At 40.9% G+C, this 15,427-nt stretch overlaps 1 protein-coding gene across 5 annotated transcripts in view; it reads left to right on the top strand.

Annotated features, from left to right (window-relative positions):
* The window catches only part of DENND2B (DENN domain containing 2B), a 183,560-nt gene that overhangs the window by 39,255 nt on the left and 128,878 nt on the right, over positions 1-15,427 (top strand). The window lies entirely within an intron of this gene.

Raw genomic sequence — 15,427 nt, 5'->3', positions numbered from 1 at the left:
AAGATACTTTGGCTCTTTGTTGAATCTTGTGCAAAGACTGCAAGAAATGTTTTTTAAAAAAGTTTCTAACAAATTAATTCCCAGAAAATGTCATTTAGGATCTAGACAGCACCAAACTTTAAAACCGCTGCAACAATTACTCCTATACGCAAGAAAATAATTATGGAAGTGTTACAAAATTCAGAAGATGTTTCTTTCTTCTTGGATGCTCCTATGTTCATCTTTAATGAGAAAATTAATTGCACCGTAATTAAGGAGAGGATTTGGAACCTCTTTGCACTTGAGAGGAACCTTTAGCAATTCTCTGGAGAATGTGCTGCTAAAGAGTTTCTTCTGGGCTGGGCTCTGTCTCAAATTGCTGCTTATGAATAGATGATGCTGGCAGCATTGTTCTTAATAAGGTTTTCAGTCCTGGGCTATGTTTTTCATAGCTTTAAACCAGCCTTTTTGGGAGAGGGTAGCAGGGCAAGAAAGCAGAAAACTAACAATTTAGCAATTTGAAAGGGTCTTTTTCCCCCGCCTTTCCTCAGAGACGTTTGCTAAATGCTGTATTCGATACTCAACATTAGGATAGCATGCATAGCATTTTAAGCTATTAATGATTAATGTACAACTGCTGTGTCCTAATGAAAAGACTTAGAAAACAGGTATAATCCTACTTCCTCAAACATCACAAAATACACTGTACCTATAGCCATGATGAAAAGATTAGGTCACCCCATGCTGTTTAAACTCCTCTCTAGCAGATGCTCATCTCTACTTTTACGCTTTGTTCCCTTCTGTGCATTTCAGGCATGATCCAAAGCTTGCCTGAGTCCATGAAAGTTTTCCCGTCAACTTCAAAGGGCTTCAGATCAGCCTCTGCCTGAGAACTTCTCAGCCTGTTTCAGTCCTTTGACTGCAGGACTAGGCCACAAGCTCTCCGCTTTCTTTCATGAACTTTCCAAACAGAAGGTCTTTTGTGTTCCTCCAAACAATGCCAGGCGCTGCTGACTGGCTTCAGCATGGCTGCTAACACCGCTGGAGATAGTAGTGATGCTTATTTCCGCTTTCTCCTAAAATCGTCCTAGGGGGAGAAAGTGCAGTGAATGGAAATCGGATCCTTCTATCCCACCTCCCCTCCTCACAAATGGCTGTTGTTTATGAGTGTGCATGTGTGTGCAAATTGTTCCTTGATTAAAGGGCACTATTGGCAGTGCTTCAGGGAGGAGTTCCAGGACGACTTTCGGGGGAAAACACTGTTATCATTGTGATCTGCCAGTAGAACCCCCATGAGGGAGAAGCAGGCTGTCCTGGAGCAGGCAGTCTTTCTACAATGCGTGTACAGAGCTGACAGCTGTCATCTGCAAACTGAGCGCTGATCAGCAAAGTCTAACACTTTGTTGTCCCCTTCTTGTCTACTGGATCTGACTGGCTTGATTGTATAAATAAAATACTGCTGTTAGTGTATATCAATTAATAACCTGGTTAAGTGATTGGAGAAAATAATAATTTTTTATCTGTTTGATGGTTGAGAGCAGTTTAATAAGAAATCCTTGTGCCATTCTTGACTAGAAATGAAGTGTCTGTTGAGCTAGTGTGTTAATTTGAGACATCCCTCTCCTTAAGAAGGAACGCTGTGATGATTACTCAAGTTTAAGGCTCTTTTGTGGGGAAAATGCTGTTAGTCCTGAAATTTCTGAGGCAAAGATTATGATTTTCAAAATCAGAACCACTCCTTTTAATTGCTTACCTTTTACAGATGGTCAGATTGAGAATCCTGAGAGATCTCTGCAAGGTGTTGCAAACTTGGTATTCCAAAGGCAATGGTTACTTTTTGTTGTGTGTCTGTTCTGTGTGTGGTGTGATGCAGTGGGAAGCCTGGTGAGTTCTCTCCCAGTGTCTCTGGCTGAGGACATTTCCCTTAACGGTCTGTGTCTACATGTCACTTTGAAAAATGATACAAGGCATCATTTCCATAGTTCATTAATATAATTTTCATTTGTCCTAGCATTCTGAACGGTTCCAAATGAAGTTTGCATATGTTATGTACTATGTATACCTTACCAGTAGGAAATAATAATTAAAAAATCGTAATATATTTATAACTATACTCATAACAAGATAACTTATAGCTGACCTACTATAGTTGGGTATAAATGTAACCAGCAGTCCATAGGCATTGGCACATTGTTTTATTCATCCATTAAGGGAGTAAGCAATTCAAGAAGACTGCTGCTATACCAGGTAATACACACGTTCTTGTAGCTGTCTGTGCATGCATAGTGGCTCAGTGCTCAACACAGCTCCTGTGGACAGGTCCTTAGCCTAGCGTTTGCTGCCTGCTGTAGTTGTCACTTCATAAGTGAATTTGTTTCTGTATCTTGAAGAGGGTTGCTTTATGTTGCTGTTCTGACATAAATTTCCTCATTGGTCCCCTATATCCACCATGTTTCTGCCAGTAACTGTATGCCCACATTCTGTCTGTGGATAGTCAGTGGCTCTGAGTTTTCCGGAGAGGTCAGTGTGGTTTTTAGATAGGATTAGTTGTGTCCTGTCTTGTTGTACTTAGAAGGAAAGTGAAAGGATATGGTAGAAATCTTTTTAACAAAAGAAGTCTCCTTGACTCTCTAATGACTAATTTTTGTTTTCTGACTTATGTTTTTATTGCTTGCTTTATCCTGCAAAAGATCATATTTTCTGTAACTGCTCATTCTCCATCTATAGGTTGACCATAAAAGTTTCTCTGTTGTCTGTTGCAGTGAGTTGCACATTAATTGGTATGTTGACACATTTGTCTTTATTGATTGGAAATACACCGCTTCGTTGGCAAATGAGCTGAGGCTACTAGGGCTGACTTTGTATCATTCAGTACTTGTTTCTGCTCTTACTCTTTTCTCTAAATAACTCCAGTCTCTCAGATATTTTTTTTTCCTTCTTCATTTCTTCTTAGGGAAAGTCTGTGAGACACTGAAAAAACACTGTAGTTGTCTCCATTTCTGCTGTTTTCTTTGAAGGTCAGGTGATTTTCAGAGCACCTGATGTTACATTTGTGGACAGATGTACCCCTAAATTCTTGAATGTGAGATCAATATTCTCCATCTGTAACCTTATACTTACACTAGATGGAATTAATTGACTGAAAACAACAATGCTGCTTATTTAGAAGAGCTGCTCATGAGCATACTCAAATCTTTCCTTATTTTCTGTGAGTTAATTTCAATTCCAGCAGTTAGAACAATTAGTTTTCACAGTTATTTCTTCTCATGCTGTTTCCTAGTCATGGTGACTCTGACTGACTTTCTAAGGTGTAAAATGTGACATGCAAAAGGAGAGCTGTTCTGAGCAGCTCAAACTGGATATGAGCGTAGCTACCTTTAATTACAGCAAGAACCTTGGCATGATTGTACTGTCATTCTGCTCTGCAGTGCAGGCTATCATTAGTGCTAATCGGTGGTTTCTGTTCTGCCTTTGCATCTTTGACACAGTTACTCTTTGACAAAGCAGACTTTTGGCACAACCCTTATCAGAGAGCAGGGGAGATCTGGTGGTTTTCACAAAAAACCGTTATAATTAAGGCTTTCAGTCTGGGATTTAAACTTCTTCTTCCTCTTAAAAGCCCAAGAGGCTTTTTAAAATATTTTGCAGGCTGAAAATGAACCTACTGCTGATAGAGGCATAGTCTGCTGACAGTACTTGCTGCAGGCAGATCTGGAGGAGGCAGGTGCTGCTCTTGTTCCTTCCTCAGGCTTTGCCAATGTGCTTCTGCCCTGAGTGCTTTTTGAACAGCACTCCACAGTTGTTCCTCAGTTTCATGTGACCCTAAGCAGGGTTGCCGAGTCCCCTAAGCAGTTAGGAGGAGTATTGCACAGTTGGCTTTCCTCTGGTGCCAGCTCTTATCTGAGTTCAAGCCTCATGTAGCATTAATTTTCTCTGCCCACTAGGAGCCAAACTGCTGTATGCAAGGGGCTGTTCAAAGAAGTCCATTTCCCTGTCTTGCCAGAGGCAGCGCTCCTCCCTTGAACCACTTTTTCCCCATACTGTTGCAGTTTGATGACAAGAAGATGAATCAGGGGCTAAAACTTCTGCCAATGGCAAGAATGCAATTTGGCACCCCTTGTGCCTGGCATCCAAAGGATATAAGCCATCAAATTATCTGTGCTCCTGGTCCAGCTGAGTCTGTTGGTTTATGACTAGAACATCCCCTTCTAAAGCATGCTTGAGAGTTAAAAGGCATTGCTAAGCATTTACCACATTATGGATGTGCTGAGGACAGTCAGGCAATTTTGACAGCACAAAACCGGCTCCCTGCAATGCTATTTTATGCCTTCTTGGTAGACAGCAAAAAGCAATTTGAGAGCTGCAGCAGGATGGAAAGATTTGTAGCTGCACAATTCATGTTCCCATGTTTCAGCCTCTCACAGGCCATGCAGACCTTCTATTATTAGTTTTAAAAGGAGAATAGCTGACAGCTGATTGATTTGAATGGCGTATTCCAGAGAGAGCTGTTTTATGACTGAGTTGTCAAGAGTGGCAAGCCAAGAAAGTATTGACTATAGTTATAAAGAAAAATCTCTGATGTAGAACACAATCCTGTTTATCCAAAAGATTTGTAGGGGACAAAACCATCTTCATACCGCTTTGCTGTCAACATGTTCAAACCCATGTGGGGGAGATGAGAAGCTGAAAAGCTCAGCCTGTTGCATTCATTGCCTAGCAGTTCCTGGGAGAGCTCCCTGGGGGTTTCCTGGCATGTTGTTACAGGGAAGGGGACATATCACAACTTGGTCTTCAGAAACCTGCCTAAAAATAATTTCAAGTGACTCATTCTGGTGTTTGGTTTTTGGAGAAGAGTCAACTTGGTTTCAGAGGGAAGAGTGGGGGAAAAAACCCACTTTTGGACAATGAATATGCTTTATCTAATCAGCTGATGCTCTGGATTAGAGTCGCTGTGTGTCAGTCTGGGTTTCACCATTGTACTGACCCCGCTACACTCATGTTTGGTGCAGCAGATTGGCTTTTGGGAATGTATGAAGACCTAAGAGCAAACACTGTTTTTTTCAGCACCCTTTTTATTAGCAGCAACAGATGACAGTAGGTTGCAAGTTGAGCAGTATCACGCTGGGGCATGCACAGGCAGTTGCCTGGCCACCCCTTTTGTTTCCTTTGGAAAGCATTACCCTTGTGTGCCAACTGTAAGCAAGACCCTGCTCCCAGCCTGGGCAGCTGAAGCGCAGCTATCTTTCCTTGGTCTGAGGCTTTAGTGGAGAACGAGAGCCAGTCCTGTCCCTGGAGCTGCAGAAGATGTTCCATTTAGGTCTTCTCTCTCCTACTGCATTGAGCCTCTGCCATGTCACCTGCTTTCATGGGGCTGTTCCCTCTGCCCCCACTTGGGATGCTCTGAGGGGGCAGGAGTCACAAAAAGTGAAAGCAAAGAGGGACGTGAGGAGAGAAGGCTAAATTGCCCACAGACACCATGGGCTGGGAGGAGATGACGTGTTTTTCAGTGCAGAGAGCTTGTGTCCTTGAGGGTGATTGGTGATCAGCTGGGCAGGAACACCATTCCCTTGAGCCAGGCCAGATTTGTTTAATGTGAAGGTAGAGTGAAGGCAGAGGTTGAACCTTATTGCATTTAGAAACATTCACTTCATGCCCATGATTGGCTGTGTGGTTTGGGAGGGGGTTGCTATACCAGCTGGTTGTACAGGGGACCCCATCAGCAGGTTATAATCTCTTCCGCGCCTGACTCGGTGGGTAGTATAATATACTGTCAAATTTTGCATTTGCATTAAGATCTGCTTTCTTCTATGGAGACATTATCCCATCTTCTGCTGAGGCACATCAAGAGTAAGGGTCCCTGCTGCATTTCACTATTGGATGACATGCATTGGACGGTAGCAAACAAATGTAAACATGACTGTGCCATGTATTGCAATAGGACAGAATGCTTCCTGGGCATTTGTGATTATCTGGAAGAACAGGGCATCCAAGTGGCAGCCCTGACTTGGAGATGATCAGCTGCAGCAACTTGTCGGCATACCCCAGCACTGTTCCTGTTCCTGTGGCTCTGATGCCTCTGGTACTTACCTGTTCTGAAAGTATGGCCGGATCCTCAGGTAGAGGAATAGGAAGCCAGTGGAGTTATGCTAAAGGTTCCCATGATTTTTCTGGAAAATCTATGCAGTTCATGTTCTGGATAGGGCAGACTGATTGCAAAGTGCCCGTTTATCTGGATATTCCAAGTGTCAGTGGCTGCTCTGGTCAGGCTGTGTGATGTCCTGAAATCCTGAACAGATGGTCACATTCCTCTTTCTGCACCTCAATACAATTTCCATGTGCAAAACCAGGCTGCACTGGGCAAAGCTCTCTTGTGCATCAACCTCTTGCTGAGTTGCATCAGGTGTGTAATGTTGTTTTGGCAGTTGTGTTGCTGGTGAGATATTTGACCTTGCCTACAGTAGCAATGCACAAGGACTTCATATCTTCTGAGATCTGGCATCACATGTGCCCCTTGAGGACACAGGAACGGGACAGACTCCAAAGTGAACTTCCACTGGTTCTGACAAGGATGAGTTCATGCAGCCTGTATTGGTGCCAAATGATATGCTGGGTTATGGAAGTATTAAAAAACTATTAAATAATGATTTTTCATGAGAAAAGGAAAAAACTGTTTCTTGCAGCAAGGGAACAGTTGGCTGCTCCTGAGTCTGGGTAGAAAAGGGAGATGCCTAGGAATAGGTTGGAGGAACGGTGCAGAAAAAAGCCAGCAGATTATCTGTCAAAAGAGGAAAGACAACCTTGTAAAAGGTAATTATGCTGTGGATGAGTTGTTGGCTTCCTACATGGTGGACAGATGAGTAGCAAAGTCAAAACCCAGACTTCTGGCTCAGTGTAACACCATTTCAACATTTGTTTACCATCTGATTTAAAAGGAAACCAACCAACCAAGCCATCATTGTAGACTGGGAATCCTGTAAAATACTTTTTTGGTAACATGGACATAGCGTTCCCAAAACAAATCATTCCAGGAGACTTGTGGTATTGGGGTGATGCTGAGAGCCTGCTAGGCTGTTTCACTGCTGCCCGCTACTGAACAGCAGCAGCAAATCTGTTGGCTTGGACAGATTGCCCTCGTGACACTGGTTCATTAACAGTTGTCACATCAGTTATATTTGACAGCCTCAGGTATGACAAATGTGAGAAAAGATGTGATTTATCAGCAAATCCCCTGTGGCCCTAGTCAGGAAAGCATATGGGTAAGAAGAGAGAATTATTCTTCCTGCTCTTTGTTACTAACCAATTCTGCTCTTTCTGTGTGAACCAGCCAGCTAGGACTAGTTGCATTCCTCTGTAACTTTCATTACCTCCTGTATGGGGCTGAACCAGTGATGAATTAATACATTTTTTGATTTGTTGAGGACTTTCATTCATTGTTTCAGCAACCAAAGATATTCAAAAGGCTGGATTTAAGTCTTGGGGAATGGAGCAGAAGTGCCAGTGTTCTGACTGTTACAGAGCAGGTTTGGGCACCCTTGAATCAAACTGGCTTTTTTATAGAAGGGTTATGGAGATTCAGACAGGTATGTTGAACCAGTGGGGTAAGCAGTCAGACTCATTTTGTTTTAGTAACTGCAACAGAACAAAACAAAAAAAGAATAGGAACATTTTATTTATATTCAACTATCTCCCTTTGAAATTCCTCATTGAACACTACAAGATGAAGCAATCCACAACTGTCTGCGATCTGTAGGTTATATATGGTATGTCAAATCACACTCATACAAAAATTAGTGGAAAAGGGATAAAATTACAGACACACAGATCTCTTTCTATCATGAATGTATCAATCTGGAAATCTAGCAGGATGCATAAAATAAGTCTTTGCCTCTCATGCAGGGAAGGTAAGAAAAGTGAAATACTAGTTGAATAAACTATATATAATATGACAAAAATGAGAAAATGGGGAGGGCTCCAGAGCTTTGTGAAGTATGACACGATTGCCCTTTCCTGAATAGAACCAGATCTGCTTACAAGCATTCAGTTCATCTCTGCAGGGAACTGCAAACAGGATGCAGCTTTGCTAATATTGGCAGGTATTGGATTTTTTTTTTTGAACTGAAGTGATAGACCCTAGTGCTCCGTATCATGTGGTTGAGGCCACGAGGTTTAATCTTGGTGCTATGCACTGCTCTTGTGTAGTTTACCTGATAGCTCTGTGTGTGCAACGTATGCATGCATGAATTACTGCTTACCTCAGCTCCCTGTATGAGCAGCCTCCAAGTAGTAAAACTCACCAGGAGCATTTTATCGCCAAACCAGGTAGAAGCTTTTGTTTGGGAGATCCTTGCTTTGCCCGAGAGAGGTTTCCAAGAGCGTAAAGGCAAATCTGCTTAGTTCAAGACTGTTCTGGGACTGACCATCTCACTGGACTGCAGCAAGGCTGCGCACAGGCAGTGCTGAGCAACTCCCTGGCTTGGGATTTCCAGTACTGTCTCTCAGAGAGGAAATGGTGATGCTTCAGCTGCTCACTAGTGCACTGTTGTTTATAGTCCCACAGTTGTGTCATTGCAAACTTGAAGGTGATGACTTCGACTGAAACACACATAGTCAAATATATTTATTTTTAAAAAGTAAGTAATAAATCTAATTATTATTTATGTGGTTACTGCTGTAAATTAAGTCAATAGTTTTTCCAGCATTGTTGGAAATTCTAGACAAAGCTGCCAAGTAAAACATGTGAATCCTATTTTATAGCTTGTCTGCTAGGTGCAAGGGGGAAAGCTGAATAAAAAAGAGATTGGGATATACCTCAGAAAGACAAAATTTACTGTGTACTAATGGCAAATGTCCACTCTCCTGATCTCCATGGGAGCAGTGGTGAAGAGAGGGAACAGGTCATCTTTATTATGACTGATCAAGCATAGCAGGAGAATGAAAGACAAGGGATGGAAATGTGTTTGTTCTCACAGAACGCCGTGTACCTCAGCATAGCTGGGTGTTTTGTGAGGTAATATCTTTTAGTTTACGTTTTTAAGCAAAAGCAAATCTCTATTTTGAGAAAGAAGGAAAAAACTTTTTAAGAAGAGGAAGGTAATGCTTAATGAATGAAGTATTTCTCTGCAAGTTTTGAGATTCTATCAGGTCTGTGGCATTGAAAGTAGAAGAGGCATCACTTTAAAACAGCTGATCAAAAGGAGTTGACAACAATTGTGTACTGTGTGAACTTTGTGGGTAGCCTGACTGACATCAGCATGACTGTTTCTAGAACTTCACTCAAACTTCAGGGGGGAGCCAGTCACCAAAGCAAGCACAGACCCAGCTGTACTGAGTCTTGCAAGGGGAACCTGGGAACCTTTGCTGTGAGCTGAAAGGCAGCTGGTGGCAGTGGTATGCACCATTACCAATTGTATTGTACATTCTTTTTCAAAACTACAGCAAAATGAAGTGTTAGTTGACTCATGACACTTACTACAAAGTTCTCTTCCTCTCCTAGTAGTAATCAGTCCCAGCAAGTTACCTCTTCCATTGCACCTCTCTGAGATGCAGTGATGCTGTAAGAAACTGTATGAAAACATAGCAAACTCAAGTTGCCATAATGTTTAAGAGAAACTACTTAAGTGAGACTAACGTTTTGGGGTTGGTTTGTATAGTGTTCAGTGTGCTAAGTCCTAATCTGTGGCTGAGCTTCTGAGGTAGTGGGTGTAATAATTATTGGGCTAATAAAAATCAGGCCTGATAAGCATCACTGTTGAATTGGGTAAAATACTGCCTTTTTCTAGCTGTAGCTCCCCAAAAGATCAACATGTTTTGATTTTTGAAGACTCATTAATTATCTTTTGGTTAAAAGGAAGGGAGAACGACTCAATGCATCTCTATTTGCACGTTACTTTTTCCCAGTCCTGTCACAAATCTGTGGCTAAAAATGCAGTACTTAAAAAATCTCTTCATCCTGTATCTCGATGGGAAGTTTGCATTTCTGTTGTGCTTCCATAGCCAGCACATTCCTGCAGTCAGGGAAGTAGAAAACCAGCTTCTTAGAACTGTGAAAAGTGCTTAATTTCTTAGCTATCTGTTCCCTAGTTTGGAATTTTTATTCTGCCTTTAAAATCTTTCCCCAGAAAAATGAGTTTGAAGCCCAGGCGGCATTCCTGTATAAGTGACAGTCATCTTCCTTGGGAATTGAAGGATCACTGTCACCTGGAGTTATGGTCTTAATGACTAAGATGAACAGTTAGTTAGGAATTTGTTGTAAATTTCTATTTTACCACTCATTGTTTCTTTTGAATGTAGTCATACAAGGAGAAAACGGATGTCATTGTTCTGAGACAAATCAAAAAAGGGTGGGACTCCCAAGGAGTAAGATGGAGAGTTAATATTCAGGCTGTTGTAACGCTAGGTCTCTTAGTCCCTGTAGTAGTAACATACTCCACAGTAGCCAGAGAACAGCCTAAATGGGATGACCCAGTTTGGAGGCAAAATCATTCTTCAAATTCACACACGGCCTCTAAAGACACACAGGGTCAGTTTTCTGATGTATTTGAACACTCAATTGCACATGGAAATTTTAAAATTGTAAGAAGTAGTTTGAAGTTTCATTGAAATAAAAATTAATTTGGTTTGTTGATGAATGTGGCAATTCCACTAAACAGTCAGATATCTGGTAATCTCCTCTAACTCTGTTTCTGGGGTCTTGAGGTCAATGTTCTCAAAAAAGCTCTGAGGTCCCACTGACTTTCAGAAATGTTGAAATCCTGAGTGCCCTGAAAGCAGAACTCAAATCCTGTAAGCACCTTTTGCAAGGTGTTCCTGTATGCACACTCTGCGTTCCCTTGTGGGCTAAAATACTGTATCTTCAAACTGCCTCTGAAGTCATTGGTCAAACAGAAATTTTATTTGGTTTTTTTTTTCCAGGTAGAAAAGTTTATTTTCAGGTTGGCAACTATGTTGCCATTTCACTACTGTGAGAAATGTAAACAGTTTGCATTTTAGATGGAAAGAGAAATTGAAACAAAGTTGTCCTGAGCTGTGCAGAAGCTGGCTTAGCAAAGGCAAAGTGGATCCTTTTAGGAGTCATGGAGCTTTGAGTAGCATTCCTACACAATCGTGAAACTGCGGAGAAGTGAGGAGAAAACAGTAAGAGATGGAGGGAAAAAAAAGTGACGAAAGCGAAAGTATAAGTGGGGAGTGCCTGCAGCATACAAATTCAGAGGGATGTTCAGTAGAATGACAGTTAAGAGATTTTCTCTTCCCCACCATCAAAACCTTCCAATTAATATGCTTTTTGAAGCAGTTCATCTTTTACAGTTAAAGTTTTCCTACTTAAGCTGTAGCTGGATTGTATATTTGCAGCTTTGTATCTAAGGCTATATTAATAATTGTAGATATCTAGGTAAAGGTAAATGTGACACCTGTCTTGGTGAATGGAGTTAACTTGCCCCTAGATTAGGGGCAATAGATCTGTGATGGATGCAAAGCAGCAGATCAAGTCTCAGAAAACTGTGTCTATGAGTATGTGATTATACAGATTTTTCTTCTTCATTTTTCCCTAGATAAAAAGGAATATACCCAAAGGGGCTGTGCAGGGTGTTGCTGTATTCAGCTCTTCTCAATCTGAAAGCTGTTAATGGGTGGGAAAGAAACTGCCTGCATGTCCAGTTGTGGGAAAGACATGAGGGCGAATGCCTGGAAGGGTAAGAGGTATGTGTAAGGCTGTGAAGAAATAAAGGTTTTAAAAGTAATTGAATAATTAGCTCTTGTTCAAGCAGTGATTCATAGATCTTGGTCTTGGCTGTCTTTGGGCAGAAACTTTGGAAGGAGCAGTAGCCAAGAGGTGAATGAAAATGCACCATAGTTCTTTTGGCATATTGCCTTCCAAAATAGATGGTGGAGTTTCTTCTGATGGAGCTATAGCTGCGGTGCTAAAAACATTTCTTACCTTAGTCATGAACAAAGCCACTCAGAGCTGAGTTTACAAAAGATATTCTACAGCAACTGTAGTCAAAGCAGGGTTCATTTTAAATTGTCATCCATACTGTAAAACAATTGCCCAGTGTCAGTCAAAGAGAGTTGAAAGACTTGAAGGGATCTAGACTGATTTGCTGTACATGTTATTAGGTGACCAAGTAGATAAAATATAAGAATGCTGTGCAAAGGAGGACATGGTGGTGGTTTTTGCATGGGCAAAACACATGTTTTAAACTTATCAAATGGAAAGCTTTGTGAAAGTTTGGTTAATAGTTAACAAATTATCAATTTTTACTACAGAAGAAATCTGTACCTGATGGCTGTCATAGTTTCCTTTGACTTCATTTAAAGTTTTATGTTAACTTAAGTCTAGTTTCTACTTCTCCAGGTACTGTGGAAATCTGATTTGTGGTGTGCTATGAGTATATCCTGATTGAGTTGGAGATTTCTAGTGCAATAAGCTTTGTGAGAAAAATGAATATTTGGATATGGCATGTTAAATCACAGACTAGATTGCTGGATTTCATGCTTGGGCTGAAGGACCATGTTACCAATTTAAAGGGTTTGCACCTTTTTTTTTCCTCTCCCCCCCTCCTTTTCTTTTCTTCCTTTTCCCTGCTCAGAGGTAGAAGTAGTGCTAACCCAGGGAGCTGATGGGTTTTGGTGTGGTTTTCAATTTGTTTTTTTGTTTGTGGTATCCTGGCATCAGATGCTTCTCTCATCTTGCCTTATGCAGAGAGCTATTGACAAAAATTGTCAGCTCTGTTGCAATTTTTGGGGTGGTGTTTTTACCAATGGAATATTTTAAGACACTGTGGAAAACTAGAGACAAATACTGCAAAAAGCAGTGAGCCTATAGTTTGAAATTAGTCATACTAGACCAGTGTTCTTGGATCCCAATTTCCCTTTAATTTGAACATCAGAGGGTAGTGACTCCCTGGAGAGCCTAGGGAGGCTCCTGAAACAGCTCTGAGACTTTAACTGGTATAAATAACCCTGTACCTTTGTGGCACATCTTAGCTGCAGAATATGCAACTAATGGGAAGCACTGGTTATTTATTTTGGGGTTTGAAGTTGTCAGGGAGCATTACCGTGATACTGCACAGGAGTAATAGGGCTAGCCTGCTGTATAGACAGTCTAGTGGTGAGTGAAAGGCAAAGCTGACATAAAGTACGTTTGAGATCCCACTTATGCTGTTACTAATGAAAGGACCTTTCTGATGCCTTTCCAGCCCAAGCTGTTGAAGCTGTGTGTACACAGTAGGTTTCCTTTTCTTTTAGTCATGAGGTACATAAGTGGACTTGCTTCTTTGTGTCTCTGGGCAGTTGGATTCTGCTGCATTTTCCCTTTATGGATGATCCTGGTTGAGAAGTCTGCTAATCTCCATTGAACTTGACAGAGAAAAATACTAGGGATATGGTTTTGAAACTGAAAAGTGCAGCACTATAATAAATTGTGGCTCTCTGGTTAAACATGAGGATAAAATTCATTCCAGACCCTGTGTTCAAATGGAACAGTTTATGAATGGAAGCACAGCCCCTGGATTGTATTTCAGCATTAGTCTCTGGTTTGGAATTGTGCTATTTCCAACATAGACAAGGATATGTATTTTATAAGCTTCCATTCTTCCACTCTTCAGATTGTCCAAATACAAAATACCTTGTGCTGGAGATTGCTGTGGAGTATATGCCATAGGAAAAAACATTTTATTTTTTAAAAGAAACAGGTTAGTAACTGTTGTGCACAGTTTTCAATATTTAAAATAGCTTTATATTTGGCTGAAGGAGAACTGGCTAATGCTTAGAGGTATCACCACTGTATTTCTGCTTTTCCTCACTATCCACGTCTTGTTCTATGGTCATCACCTCTGCCTCAGCTCTGTCACCCATCAGAGAGGGAGGGATAACTCTGCTAGATGGCATCGCAGCCATGTGTGTTGCTTACTACTATGTGATACAATCAGATGTTTAGATGAAAACCACCAGCTGTAGTAAATGTGAATTAGTATTGGTTATATTCAGATGGGCATGCTGGAGGAAAATAATATTGTAGCTATCAAAGAAACAAACAAAAGAAAGCATGCTTAAGCAGCGTGTATTAGGAAATTAGGAGTCTTGGACGGAAGTCTATAAATCTGCTAGACAGCAGCCGAGAAATAGATGCTTAAAGACGAAGGAGCCAAAACCTCCTGTCAGTTAACATACTGTGGTTTCACCCACTGCTTAAAACTGTTTAGCTTTAAACCTCTCAGATGGATTATGTTATAATGTTGACAGAAACAAAAAAGGCATACAAAAAGAAAAGAAAAACTTAGGGGAAAAGTGTGAGGTGTGATTTTTGCATCTGTTAACTGGAAACAACATTTTTTGTTTGTTCTTTCTCACTGTGATGTTTAAAGATGCTGAGCTCCTATAACTTTGGCTGAGAAAAGGTAAATTGTGTTTGAAGTGTATATTCCTTTCTTCATTCTTGCTGGTTTTCCTATGTCATATTTTTAAAGCATAGAAATATCAGATTTTTGTTCTCTGAGCTAATAAAAAATATTTTCTAAGTAACAGTGTGTGGAACTTGGAATAAAAGCTGAGACATGGGCAAGATTTTTAAAAGCAGCTGAGTTGCACCTCAGCAAAGCAGATGGATAGGGACAATACAAGCAGCTCATTTTGACCAGTTTGCTAACAGTGTCTTTGTGTGTATTATGCAAGCAGAGGTATACTGGGTTCTGAAGTATGCTGGCCTACCTCTGGAGAGAATTTCCCTCTTCCCTTTGTTCTGAAAGGGGTGGTGTTGCCCTTCCCAGCGGAAGTCTGGGAACAAATTGTTTCATCTTGTCTCAGCAATGGAATTCAGCCTACCTGTACTGAAATCAGCTGAGTTAGCCTGCATTTACTCCAGGCAGCTGGAAACAGAAATCAAGTCTTTGATTTTCAGTTAATACTAAAATTATGAGTATGGATTATGATATTGTTGAGAGAGATTCTTTGGAAAATGCTCATGTATCGTGGTCTGTGCATCACCTTTGCAGAAAAATAAGAGAAAAATACTGTTAATAATACAGGACTCACATGTTTATTGATGTCTAGGACTTTCTTCATCACTTAACTAACAAAAGAGAGTTCTGGTTTTGCTTAGGTTTTAGTACTTAATAAGGAGATGCAGGGGCTTTGGTCAAATAGAATGTTCAAGCTATCTTTTAAAACATCTATGTACTCTTTTTGTACATAGTACATGTATGGGAGGAGTTAAATATGGCTCTATAACAGGTTTCTTATTTCGAAGAGTGTATTGTCATAGAGCTGTGGCAACTAGTTAGTAGCATATGCTGGACTGAATTGGACAGGTTCCTAAATATGAAATAGGCCTGTAATTTCGTGAAGTTAGAGACTCTAGAGCCACCAAGAATTGTGTCAGGAAAGAAGTCGCAGGGAATAGCTACAAAGAAGAAACAGGAAAAGTCTGCAATGGAAGGAGAGAAAAACTCAT

Source organism: Falco naumanni, chromosome 10 (genome assembly GCF_017639655.2).
Source record: "Falco naumanni isolate bFalNau1 chromosome 10, bFalNau1.pat, whole genome shotgun sequence".
In the NCBI taxonomy this organism is placed as follows: Eukaryota; Metazoa; Chordata; class Aves; order Falconiformes; family Falconidae; genus Falco; species Falco naumanni.
Note: the sequence above shows the minus strand (reverse complement) of the source record. Positions and strands in the feature narration are given on the sequence as shown.